The sequence below is a fragment of the Lepidochelys olivacea genome (assembly GCF_965140295.1).
Source record: "Lepidochelys olivacea isolate rLepOli2 genome assembly, chromosome: 2".
Classification (NCBI taxonomy): Eukaryota; Metazoa; Chordata; order Testudines; family Cheloniidae; genus Lepidochelys; species Lepidochelys olivacea.
Genome location: NC_140412.1, coordinates 48,927,437 through 48,940,872, shown reverse-complemented (window position 1 = coordinate 48,940,872; position 13,436 = coordinate 48,927,437).

Sequence of the window (13,436 nt, the reverse complement as noted above, 5' to 3'; positions counted from 1 at the left end):
CCAATAGCTTTAAAACACATTTATCTGAGGGAATGGGAAGATGAAACTCTTCTGGAAAACTGAAATGCATTGTATTATCAAAAGAATGACAATGCTAAGATGTATGTAATGTATTCCTCCAAACTCGTCACGTTTTCTGTGTCCCACAGCCTGCTGCAGTGACTCTAAGTCTGATGTTCTGTTAATATAAATATTTAAAGCACGTTGCCAACAGAAACAATCTCAGCTAGTCGACAAACAGCGAAATCTAAGAGCAAAGTACTTCCTTAGCTAAAATAGGGGATGATTTAGAAAGAGAAAATTCTTTAACTGCTCAGAGTCGGTGTGGTACAGTAGATACAGCCTTGCACTGGGAATCAGGTGACTTTGGCTCTATTCCTGACTGTTGCTGAACCTCTGTCACTCTGTTCTTCCCTCCCACCATTTGTCAGTCTAGTCTAATTAGAGCATTAACTCTTTATGGCAGGGACTTGCTCTCATGCCTTCGCTTAACACAGTGGGGCCCTAATCTCAGTTGAGGCTGCTAAGGACTATGGTGTAATATGAATAACTCAACTATTATAGGGGAAATTTAATTTCTTACATTACTACAAGGAGTTTCATCCAATTACATGCTACACACTGAAGAATAGGGTTTATTTTTAACCAAAACTATAATTCGAGGAGTGGCTATTGACTAGAATTCACGTTTCTCTACTATATAAGGTGAAACTGAAGACTTTAGTTAATATGAATCCATTCTGTCAAAGGTTATCACTCTAACACTACTTGTTATGCTTTTTAGTCTGATTCCATTCCACTCAGAGCAACAATGATTAAGGGCCACATCTTCCTCTCCTATCCAAAGAGTAAAGTACATCAGATATACCTCGGGTAAAATTCTCTCTGTTGAAGTCAATGGAAGTTTTGCCATGGACTTCAATAAGCTCTGGTTTTCACCACTCCTCTTGATGAGTTGCTGCTTCATTCTTGCCTAGGGTTGAAGTGATCATGGATCCGTGAGTAAATATGGTTCCATCCTTTCCTTCTCTCTGGCCTTACTTTTCCTTTGACAGTATGGTGCACATATAGTTGTTGCTAATATGTGCACTCAAGCCGAAGAAGGGAGGGCCTGTGTGAGGGGTGGAAGATATACATAGAAGTTAATATTTGAAGGAGCATCATTAACAGCTACACATACTTCTGCTGGACAAACGGCTAGGTTGCTAGGGAATCAAGTCTCATGGAATGGCTATCCTCAGTGCTGCCCCAGGACCCACCAACTATTTTGTATTCACATGAAGGCGCTTCAATGGGGGTAGGTGATGAGAATGCTGTGAAGTCTTCATTTCCCCTTAACTTTGATTTTCAAGCCATCACAAGCAAATATGGTCAAATGGTTCCTTTCCACTTGCAAATTTAATTGGAGCAGATTGTGCTCAAAATAAGTCTATGAAAATTCCTCCAAAAGTACTAAACTCCAATTCAGGCTCACCTAACTCAACTCCTAAAATCCATTGTCTAGTGGAATGCCATTAATTTCAACCACATTTTCTAAGTTGACCTACAAATTAAATAATATGAAAAGACTTTCTTTTGCCACAGCTCTTTGTCCTCTTCAAGTACTATATTTCCCACTACACCCACTGAAAACAATCATGGTTGAAAATGCTAAGGACCATGCCCAGTATGTGATATCAGCATAGGGAGGGTCAGTGTCGATGTGATGTCTAATATGGTAGGGCCTGCTCAACTGAGACTGACTTCATCAAACATGAACAAAAACACCCAAGCCATATTTAATAGGATTACATAGCTCTGACAATAGTTTTATTTGAAGTTGTAGAAGAACACATTCTAAGAGGTAGATTATCCCAGCTATACATCGAACAACTCCTCTTACTGCTAAATAGAAGATACAGTGGTCACTAGTGAAAAGCCAGCAGTTATCCACAGTTACCATACAGCAAGGTCCCAGTCCTACAAAGGGTTATGTAAATGATTAGCTGTAAGCAGGCAAGTTATATTACAGAAAATACAGTTCTGGTCTATTCTAAGGTGCTCAAATAACATGGTACAGAGTGCAGTATACAAGCTTAGCTACAGTCTAATAACAGGAAAGTAGTATGGTATTGTAAATACCACTGAATGGTAACTGATAAATATTCCATTGTAATGGCAACCAGAGCACAGTCCTTGCATCTCTAGAGAAAAAAAAGAGTATTCAACTGTTTCAAATAGTCTGATTAAAATGTCCCCTGCACCCATAAGACATTTTAGGAAAGAATTTGAAAGTTTCCCAGTTTAAAGTGGTTTTTGAAACAATGAAAGTTTTAGCAGTGTAGGAGAAAAAGATTTTGTTAATATTTTAAAAACTCAGCCAGGGCTGTAAAGCTGGAAAGAAGCCATTTTTCTTCTATTGCAGTCTTGCCCTGGCTTGGTTATGGCTCTAAAAGCTACATAATTGCCTTTTCTGCTTGTGATAAAATGTGATTTTTTTTTCATAAACTCATTAATCAGGAGCATTACTAAGTTCCTGATTAAGCAGTTTATGAACAAAATTAAGTATTTATCAAGGAAGAGAAAAGATTTACATACCATTTAACATTGTGATTGTTCCAGGGTTGTAAAAACTGCAGATAAGTCATTTTCCTCCTGATGCAATCCTGAAAAATTCATTCTTCATTCCTGAAGATCCTGTTCTCTCTCACCCAGCTCCTAGCATATAGCCCATTAAACCTGAGCCACTGTGAATGCAACAGTGGGAAGGGGGATATTTTCAAAGCCTTGTTGGGGCTTTAACTGCATGACTTCCATTAATGCCAGTAGACGAAAACTGTTCTACTATTTGATGAGAACTAAGGGCTTTGACTCTGTGTACATTGAATTTACAACCACAGCTGGAGTAAGGTATTCAGGACCCTTTGCTGGAGCCCCTCTGGTACTGTGGCAGGCCCCTCTTGGTGGTAACAGGAGTCATTTGCACAAAAGCTCCCTCTTGGGTTGGTGGTAGTCCTGCCATTGGTCCCAGATGGATTGGCACCTTGCTCCTTTCTGGCTTACTGGTCCAGTCTCCAGGAAGGGAGTCCTAGCCTGTTGGGATCCCTTTCCTTCCCAGACCACCAGCCTCCTGTCTTTGGGTTGGCTAGAGTCTAGTATGGAAGGATGGAGACCTCAGATTCACCTCTTGCCCTATTAGAGGACTTTGTGTATGGAAGAATTTTGCCCTTACCCTCACACCCCACCCCCACCCAAGACCTCAACTTCACAGTTCACCTAGTGCTTGAACAGCAGGCTCAGAATGGCAGCTCCTCCTGCTGCGTGTCCCTCACCCCCACAGACCTCTCCTGGAGTGGCACCAGAATCTCCTAGACACACAAAGTCCTCTGCTGGAGCAGTAGGAAGACTCTCACCAACACTTCCCCACACGTGCTACACAGAACCCTCTGCTGAGACATTGAACAATACGGATATTAGCACTAAACAAGTGTTCTTCATCCTCAGTCATTAACTAGGTAAGCTTTACAATCCCCCTGTGAGGTACGTAAGTGGGTAAACATAATTTATTCCTATTTGACAGACAGGGAAACTGACCACGGGAAATTCAGTGACTTGCTAAAGAAGGGAGTCAGCACGAGAGCTGGAATTATAACTCCAGAGTCTCTGGCTAGTAGCCCAAGGCTTTGTCCAAGCCTGTATCTATAACACAAATGGTTAGATTCTTTGCTGCATCCAGAGCAAGGGGGTCTGTCAGGTCATTAGTTATGGCTCCCTAATTCTCAGCCCCAGCTACAGGCTACTGTAACTTGCACCAGCTGGTTGTAGTTCATCCATGACTGTATGCCATCTGGGGATAGCTGAACTGCAGTGTGCTCTGGATACTCCACCTCTCTACCCTTGATTCACGCTGGGGACAAAGACACAGAAGCCAGCAATGCCAGCTGTGTCTCCACTGGAGATTCCTCTACTGTGCCAGGGTAATCCCCAGTAGGGAACTTGTGCCTGGTTTCCTCTCCCCTTGCAGTGCCTGAGCAACTTGACACAATAGGTGCAGAGGCTCCAGTGCAACAATGAGTCAAACCCTGATTCAGGCTGGGGCCATTCCTACTTCTGCATCATCATCAATAATAAAAGTATTATGGTACAAACTCTGCCCTCAGTGAGACTTGGGTGGCCCCATTGTCTTCAGTGACTTGCAGAGGTGTAAGTAGAGTGACCAGATAGCAAGTGTGAAAAATCGGGACAGGGAGTGGGGGTGGGAGGGGGGGAGAGAATAGGCGCCCATATAAGACAAAGCCCCAAATATTAGGACTGTCCCTATAAAATTGGGACATCTGGTCACCCTAGTTGTGTAAGTAATTGGAAGTTATCAAATAATCCCACTGATATACAAGAAGGAGTGGACTCCATTTCACTGTGTCTCAGCTCCACTGGTTCTGCAGGGCTAAAGGGAGTAAAACAGTATAAACATATATTGTTGTTAAAGTGAGCAGATACGTCCCTGAATACACAGATGGAGCAAATCTGTTTAGTAAGATAGTGACATTTCTCCACAGTTATTTAAACACTTGAACTACAAATAATAGCCTACTGTTTGTAAATAAAATGGACGGGTCGCACTGAGCTCACAAGCATTCTCATGAAAGATTTTTCTCAAAAGGTTTATTTTCTAGGCTAGGTAGACTGAAACAGGAGAGGTTGTTGCACTGAATCTCAAAGCAAATACAAGACTAAATAAGGCAAAGAGTCCTATGGCACCTTATAAACTAACAGATGTATGGGAGCATAAGCTTTCGTGGGTGAATACCCACTTTGTCGGATGCATTCACCCATGAAAGCTTATGCTCCAATACGTCTGTTAGTCTATAAGGTGCCACTGGACTCTTTGTCGCTTTTACAGATCCAGACTAACATGGCTACCCTTCTGATATTTGACAAGACTAAATGTAGCCTTTAGGAAGACAGACACAGAAGTTTGTGCATCCCATCAGATTCAATAGTTTATGATATAAAACTGCAAACAGCTTTAGAACTACTTGCCTCACTGCCTACAGAATCTGCCAAGAAGCCAGATGCCACTGATAGAACAATGTAATAACCTCAACAGCCTGGCATGTTTGTCCTCTGCTAAATAGCAGGATCCAAATAGTTACACACTTTCCTGCAAACTCTCTGGGTCCTATTAATTGTATTTTAATCCTGTCGTGTATTTTATTTGCACTCCTTTGTATGGTGATTTACGTTTGTCACACATCTGTCCAACGAATTTGAGAAGAATAGTTTGACAAAAGGATTTTTCTTGAGAATAAACAGTTCCTGGTGTGTTGCATAGTGAAACCATGGAATAATACAGTATATCTTACTTTTGGAACCCAATGAATTTTGTTCCAGCGTGGTTTGGGAAATCAGAAAAAATCTTCAAATAATAAAATTGTTTGGCTGTATGCTATGACAGAAATACCCCAGGGAGATATTTTGGCTTGAGAGATTTTATATTTTTGAAATGAAAGCATGAGGAATGCAAATCACTGTTTTCTGACTACTCCATTTGCCTTTAGGAGGAGATATAGCTCTTTAGGATCCCAGTGCTGAAATAACTTTGCAATTTACAGGTATTCTCTCTTTTGTTGAACTGACAATGCCACTGTTCTGCAGGCAACATATGGTAGAAAATGATGTTTTGAATGGTAATAGTTAAAGAGCTGCTATATCATCTCATGGAAAAGTATGAAAAACGTTTGTGTCTTGGAAGAAAATAATGCTTATACTGTCTGTCCTATTTTCTCACCTGAAGTCATTATCTTCCATTTTTGACTACATAATCACTTCCATGGCAATGAATTACAATGCCATGAGCAAATGAAATCTCAGGAAAAAAAGATTCCTTGTACATGCAAATATTCTTAGTAATAAAGACCAAAGCAAGAGAATTAAAGAAAGGATATTATATTCCATGTAAATAAAATGGTTTAGAGAGAGAAACTTTTCAACAAGATTTCCATTATTTCTAGCAGATGTATCTATCCATCTCAGGTGCTGATAGTAGTTTGGAAATACCTTTTACCACAGTAACTGATCACCTCACAATCTTTATATTTATTCCCACAACTTCCCTGTAAGGGAGGGAATTACTGTTATTCCCTTTTACGGAGGGGAACTGAGACACAAAGAAGCTAAGGTCACACAGCCTGTGGAATAGCAAGGAATTAAATGCAGGTATCTCAAGTCTTAGGCTAGTGCTCTTGTCATAAATATGAAGGGAAGGGTAACCACCTTTTTGTATACCATGTTATAAAATCCCTCCTGGCCAGAGGCAAAGTCCTTTCACCTGTAAAGGGTTAAGAAGCTCAGGTAACCTGGCTGGCACCTGACCCAAAATGACCAATGAGGGGACAAGATACTTTCAAATCTGGAGAGGGGGAAAAGGCTTTTGTCTGTGTGTGTGATACCTTTGCCGGGAACAGATCAAGGATGCAAGACCTCCAACTCCTGGAAAGTTAGTAAGTAATCTGGCTAGGAAATGCATTAGGTTTTCTTTGTTTTGGCTTGTGAAATTTGCTGTGCTGGAGGAAATTTGTATTCCTGTTTTTGTGTCTTTTTGTAACTTAGAGAATTGCTCTAGGCAAAACCTTATGTTTTGAATCTGACTGCCTGTAAGATTATCTTCCATTCTGATTTTACAGAGTTGTTCTCTTATCTTGTTTTGTTCTTCTAATAAAGTTCTGTTTAAGAATCTGATTGGGTTTTTTGGGTCTTAAAAATCCAAGGCTGGTCTGTGCTCATCTTGTTTATTCTCAAGCCTCCCCAGGAAAGGGGGTGTAAGGACTTGGGGGGATATTTTGGGGAAATAGGAACACTAAGTGGTCCTTTCCCTGTTCTTTGTCTAAAATCACTTGGTGGTGGCAGCATACTGTTCAAGGACAAGGCAAAATTTGTGCCTTGGGAAAGTTTTTAACCTAAGCTGGTAAAAATAAGCTTAGGGGGTTTTTCATGTGGGTCCCCCCATCTGTACCCTAGAGTTCAGTGTGGGGAGGGAACCCTGACAGCTCTAACCACTAAACTAAATTTCCTCTCTAAAATTGTAGATTAGATTAACTATGCAGCAGAGCATAGGACGCCAGTGCAGATACTGCTATATCCATGGACTGCAAAAATTTCCATACCTATTGCATACCCAATGGGAGGTAATGGGGAGAGGTGGGGTAAAGTGCATGCCCACGGACCCATTAACCATGTCCTTGACACCCATTACACGTTGTGGACTGTGACACTGTGGAGCACTGCTCTGTAGTGCACATGGCAGTGCAGAATACCCCCTCCAGTCTTTGTGGCCTTTTCCCCTCTTGTGTGCAACCACAGAGGTATTGCTGTTGATGGGACTTTTATACTTGTGCAAAAGAAATTCAAAGTGCAAGACTGGCACTTAAGAGTATTTTTCCCCCCATTAGTTTGATTTTTCCTTGGGAAAGGATGGGCAACTAGTGTTAAGGACTTGAAGCAAACAGTGAATTACCACACTAACCACTCATTCAAGAACAGCAATAGATTCTTAGAGTTTCAGGCCAGAAGGGACAATTAGATCTAGTCTGGCCTCCTGTATACCACAGGACCTTATATCCCATTAGGTCTGTATTGAGCTCAACAACTGGTGTCTGACTACAGCATATCTTCCAGGAACGCAAACAGTCTCAATCTGAAGACATCAAGAGATGGAGAATCTGCCATTTCCTTTGGTAGTTTGTTCCTAGGGCTAATTCCCTCAATGTTAAAACTCTGTGCCTTATTTCTGATTTGAATTTGTCTGGCATCAGCTTCCAGCCAGTGTCCTTGTTATGCCTTTCTCTGCTAGTTTAAAGAGTCCTTTAGTAATTGTTATCTTCTCTCTCAGAAGGTACTTACACACTAATCAAGTCCCCTCTCACCCTTCTTTTTGAAAAACTAATCAGATTGAGTTCTTTAGCTCTCTCTCGCTGGAAGGCATTTTCTGCAGCCCTTGAATCACTTTTGTGGCTCTTCTGCACCCTCTCCAATCTTTCAACATCCTTTTTAAAAAAATGGACACCAGAAGAGATGCAGTATTCTAGTATCAGTCTCACTAGTGCCATATACAAGGTAAAACCACCTCCTTACTCCTATTCCTACTCACTGCTCCTTATACATCCAAGGATCACAGTACCCCTGTTTACCTCACTATCACATTGGGAGCTCATGTTCAGAATAGGGACTAAAAGTCTTTCCTTCATATCCCAAAATACATCAAGTATGACTTGAGCTAAAGAAGATCATCTCCATTAATTGGTGGGAGCGGTTATATCCTTTATCCTTTATGTGGGACAGGCATTAGAGGGCATTACACACATCATTGCTTCCTCATATCAAAGACTGATGTAGCTGGTAATGCACTAAATGAAGGTACCGAGTTCTAATATGCAGGAAATCCATGGACTGCTGAACCCTGGAGTCCAAGACATACTGTGCTCTTTGAGATGCACCAATATTTTCTTAGTGCCAGCAATATGCTTGATACTGTAAAGTAGACGGATTTGAAGTTGGTCCCTGTAATGTTTCACAGCATACATGCAGATACGTTAGATAAACATAAAATATTCTCGCTGGAAAGCTGAAATGTAACACTACTTTTCTGGTTAGAATTCAGAATGATAACCCATAAGAACCTAAAAACCAAGAGAGAAAAAGCAGGCTGCTCCCTAAAACAGAGAGGCACAATTCACTCCACCTGACTTTATTCTGTCTGGCTGCAGAACTGACTGATCACACATTTCCCTACAGAGACCCCAGATTGCAAGCAGGACCAGGAAAAATCCTTAGAATCTAAAATGATGGTTCACAATCTTAACAGTTTTCAGTACACCACCGTCCCCCTGTCATGAAGGGTTTACAATCTAAAAGTTAGACACAGAAGACAGGACACACCTGTAAATCCAGAAGAGTGGGCGTGTAAAATGTAAATTTAGTCAGGTGTTTGGTTACAGAATCACTTTGAGAGACTCACAGAAGAAGTGGGGATTTAATTAGGGAGATGATGAGATGGTTCTGGTTTGGTGAACTGGGATACACAGGGTATTTCATGCATAGCGAGGCCACAGAAAAATGAGTGAGAAGGAAATGAACAAGGGATTGAGAATAGCATCACTGGTAGAGCCAAGAGGTTGATTGTGGAGACACAATAGGAGGTTGAAGTCCAACATGTAGGTGAGGAAGAATTGCAAAAAGATTTAAAGGTAAAACTATGAAGTTAAAACTTTATTGTATTGCACAGGAGTGTGAATGCAGTGGAGTGTTTCATTTCCATTCAACAAGTGGACACATTTCTGAAGTACCTGCACCAGAGGACTTTGCAGCTCTCTGCATGGCTTGGTGTTTGCATAAATAGTCAGGCATGGCCAGTGGCTACAGACACTGTATCCACATGATCCAGACCTCCCCTGAGGAAACAGCACAGCATGTCTCCACCTTTCCCTCCATACTAGCCTGGTCACAGGCATATTATAGAAGCATCTTTGGCCCTGGAATATATGTTCTAGCTGAGAATTGTTCCTCCAGTCCTGCTGTGTTTCTGTGTTCCAGAGCAGTTTCAAGTGAATGACACCCCTTACTTGGGCTTCGCTTTCTTATTCAATATATGGATTTTGGGGCATGATATAGTTTGTAAATGCTATACAATGCACAGCATCTGTGAAAGCACTATACCTGGAGCCCAACTCCTTTCACACAGCTAACTCCATTCTCTGCAGTTCCTTTGCTGTCTTTCTTCATGAGGAAAAGCATGCATATTTAAGGAATTTTTTAAAATGACCAGTAATCCCACAGGAGCTGTGAATCAGGAACCATACTGTCCCTGTGACCAGGGTCTGCATTCTTTATACTCCAATGGGTGCCTAATTCTCAATCCTCTGATAATTCGCAAGATAATTTTTCATACAGTTCTTTTATATAAAAGAAACTGGAGCTAGAAGACCTGCCTCTGTATTTTTACATAGATTTGAAGACTATTCATAAATCAAGGCACACAATTTTCAAGACAAATAAACTGCCAATAACCAGAGGGGGGGAAAAATCACTGCATCTTTTAAAGAAAACTAGTGGAGCAGTTACCAAGCTATAAACAAAAAGACTAAAATATAACAGGTTCCTAACCAAAGCATATTTCAAAAATACTAAATCCAATTTTCAGCCACCCAATCTATCATTCAAATTGTATATAGGAAAAGAATCAAGTCCTGGTCTTGAAGAGCATGCAAGGTGAGTGATTTCAAAGAATAAATCCCAAAAGATTAATCTCTGAAACGTTCATTGCCTATTTCCACCACTCATTGGCTCTGGAACATTTTCAATACCCCTTCATTTATAAGAAGTTCATGAGATTAATGGATGTTTTCACTAGTGAAAACTATTTATGAATGGGTCAATTTTTAGCCTTGATTCTTACACAGGATCATAGAAGTTAAGATGGAAAAGAGCTACCTGATCATTGTCTATCCTTGTCAAATCCTTTTTATTTATTCTTAAGGCCACTGACACATAAATAAGCCTTTATATGTCATTTCATTAGATATGCCACATTTTGCATTAGTTAATATTTGTGCTGTGCTTTGTACCTGCAAAGCACTATAAATGTAAAGTGATAAGTATTCTATGCCTAATTTAATTGGTTTTAAATATTCAAATCTGGATGAAATATCTCTGCTCTGTTTCACACTGAGCAGAGTTTCCACTAAGAAAACTCTAAAGAGGGTTGTGATTATAAAGTGTGAATATGATTTCCATACAGGAAATTTGGGCTCTTTCATACAGTGTGGCAGAAATTGTCAGAGATGCACATCCTAATGTGCTTGCTCTTTTTTGCTCGTGTCCGTCTGCAGACATCCTGCTGCATGTGATCAAGATGGGGTTGCACAACTGAGTTCTTCACTAAACAGTGAAGCGCCTGTGGATTTGGGGAGAGAGTCATTGAAGAAAATAGAGCTGCCTCCTCAGCATGCTGCCCCCCGCCTCACAATCCCATGTGATTAGGCAGATCAGTGTCAGCTGTCCTCTGCTAGATTTCTCACCCATATCTATAGGGGGAACACCAACAAATTAGTGCAGACAGTCAGAGGCATCTGGGCTGTCTAGGGACCCCAGGGTACAGGACAAAGGGCCTCCAGGAAATTGTCCCTTGCTTCAGCAGATCTACTGAATTGATCTGCTCTTTTAGGGGAATGGAAAAAATATTACAGGGATCTCCATCTGTAGATTTTTATAATTAGTTATTAGTAGATAAAGAGCCAGTAGATGACAATCAAGAATATGTTCCTGGGTTTTGCTGGACCAATAAAACTTGTGCATTACTAATGGCTGCCTCTGGCTGCCATTTACATCAGCTCTTAACAGAGCAGAGTGTTTAAGGACAGGAGAATGGGGCCTTCAGTTTTTACTTAGTCCTTTATGTAAAACACCCACTAGCCAGGAGTAAGAACCTTAGGAAAATATTGTCAGTATAGGACAGTGTTCAGGATGTGTAGTTTGAAAATGAGGGTGAATGTGAGGGTGGAAGAGGAGCAGGCCTACCGAGAGCACTTCCAGGGCCTCAGGCAGTACAATCAATGGCTCCTCTAGAAAGGGATGGCTGAGGTTTACTAGACTACTTTTTATCCTGTTGCTAACACATTACAACCCACTATGTGCAAGTTGTGGCATTGCTTGATCTAGTTAACTTTCTTCCAGTTACAGCACCAGTGTTAAACAAATTGTGAGCCTAAATAAAAAAGGAGAATTTGTTATTTTGAATTACATATTTAAATTTAATAAATACATTATGGAATGAAATTAATATATAAAACACATTTAAAGAAGCACAAAGAAAACACCTAAAGTATCAGGTAGGCTAATTAAACACCTAATCATGATTCATGTGTAATCTAAAGACAAGGGAAAAACTGATATACAAGATGTGACTGAATATGACCAACAAAGTTAAAATATTCAATACAATACTTGCACTGCTGGTGCTGTGGGACATCAACAGCCAGAGAGATGAGGAGATGGCAGGCATGGTGAGCTACATCTACTGGGAGATCTGAGGAGAGGGCCAGGGGCGAAAGCAGAGGGAAATCCTGTGCCTCATTCCCTGACTGAGAGGTGGAGTAGCTCCTCATCCTGCCCTCGTGATAGCAGCTCATCGGCCAGTGCTAGCAGCAGTGAAGGGGGGCTAGCCCCAGCTGCCTCTCGGCAAATCTAGGGCAGCTGAACTTGCTGGCTTGTGTTTGATAAGGAGCTGAAAGAAAATCTGGTAGTGCAGAGGGAGCATGTTCCTCTTTAGAGTCTCCTTGTCCTCAGCCCCGTAGCTGGAGAGCCAGCACTGCAGGCCCAGCAGCTCCTGTACAGCTAGAAGCGGCAAGCTTCATGGTCCGCAGGCTGCTGTGGCTGATGCTCTGCCAGACCAGCAGGCTGTAGCAGTGCCGGGCAAACTGTTACTGTCACAGTGATGGTTGGTGTTCTGTACAGAGCAGCAGCCCAAGGAAACTGGATTTTTTAAAAATCTCTATCCCATCCACCCAGCCCCTTTTAAATCACCGGGCCTCTGGGCATTTGCCTGAAGAGGAGTAAACATCCATTGCAGTTATTCAGGGTGTATTCTCACCTGGAGAACATTAGAATAAAGTACCTGACTGTTGCTGCAAATGGTTTTTATGCACTCTAGGAATAAAAGCCATCTGTCAGGTCTGATTCAACAATACCATAAAGGGGCTGAAATCATTAAGAAACAGGGAAGTTACCCCTGTTGTCTTGTCAAACAAAGAGCAAGTGGCAAAAGACCCCTATGAGCCCTTATCATATAACTGAATTATCATTGAATCATAGAAGATTAGGTTTGGAAGAGACCTCAGGAGGTCATCTAGTCCAACTCCCTGCTCAAAGCAGGACCAACCTCAACTAAATCATCCCAGCCAGGGCTTTGTCAAGCCAGGCCTTAAAAACCTCTAAGGATGGAGATTCCACCACCTCCCTAGGTAACCCATTCCAGTGCTTCACCACCTTCCTAGTGAAATATAGTGTTTCTTAATATCCAACCTAGACCTTCCCCACTGCAACTTGAAACCATCGCTCCTTGTTTGTTCATCTGCCACCACTGAGAACAGTCTAGCTCCAATCTCTTTGGAACCCCCTTTCAGGTAGTTAAAGGCTACTATCAAATCCTCCCTCACTTTTCTCCTCTATAGACTAAATAAGCCCAGTTCCCCCAGCCTCTCCTAATAAATCATGTGCCTCAGCCCCCTAATCATTTTCATTGCCCTCTGCTGGACTCTCTCCAATTTGTGCACATCCTTTCTGTAGTGGGGAGCCCAAAACTGGACACAATACTCTAGATGTGGCTTCACCAGTGCTTAATAGAGGGGAATAATCACTTCCCTGGATCTGCTGGCAATGCTCCTACTTATGCAGCCCAATATGCC